The sequence below is a fragment of the Pagrus major genome, chromosome 15, assembly GCF_040436345.1.
Source record: "Pagrus major chromosome 15, Pma_NU_1.0".
Lineage (NCBI taxonomy): Eukaryota > Metazoa > Chordata > Actinopteri > Spariformes > Sparidae > Pagrus > Pagrus major.
Genome location: NC_133229.1, coordinates 19521927 through 19522680, shown reverse-complemented (window position 1 = coordinate 19522680; position 754 = coordinate 19521927).

Below are 754 nucleotides of genomic sequence, written 5' to 3'. Positions count from 1 at the left end.
GTAGTTGTTATGCGTCTGTGGTCATTTTGTGTCTTTCTTTGGTCAATTTGCATCTTTTTCTGGTTGTTTTGAGTCCTTGTTTTGCATCTCATGAAGTTATAAGTCATGGCTGTTGTGGGTGTTTTGCATCATTTCTGGTCGTTTCAGTCTCTCTGTAGTTGTTTTGCATATCTTTGTGGTCATTTGGCGTGTCTCTATGGATGTTTTGTGTGTTTTTGTAGTTGCACAGTTGACTCCCCCCCAAAAAAACGTTTGCAGTTGCATTCAGAGGCTCTGGTCCAGGGACCCTGTGTCTGTGCCCAGTAATCCATCCATGATACCAATAAGCAACCTATCACTTTATGACTCAAGTATTGGGGGCCAATCAGATTCCAGGAGTGCTGGCTTTACCTACTGGTGCTGTTGTCTATTTATATGTCTGGTCCATTGTTTACAACTAGTAACTTCATGATTTCTGTCCTCAACACAGGATTTTTAAGGATTTCTAAATCTGTACAAAAGATGGTTCTTCTGTTGACTTTACGCACTGAAATTAATCATCTGTGTCATTACCCTTTATATTAAGCGTGCCATACCACATGTAACAAATGTCAACAAGCTTCAGTTACTGAATAGACAGTAATCCATCATCTCATTGGAGGGAGGTTGAAAATGAAACTTTAAGAGTTAATTTAACACTATTAAAACATGAGATTACACAGATGACAGAGTAGCTGCAATGAGAGTTTAGGAATGATGAAAGCCAGGAACACAC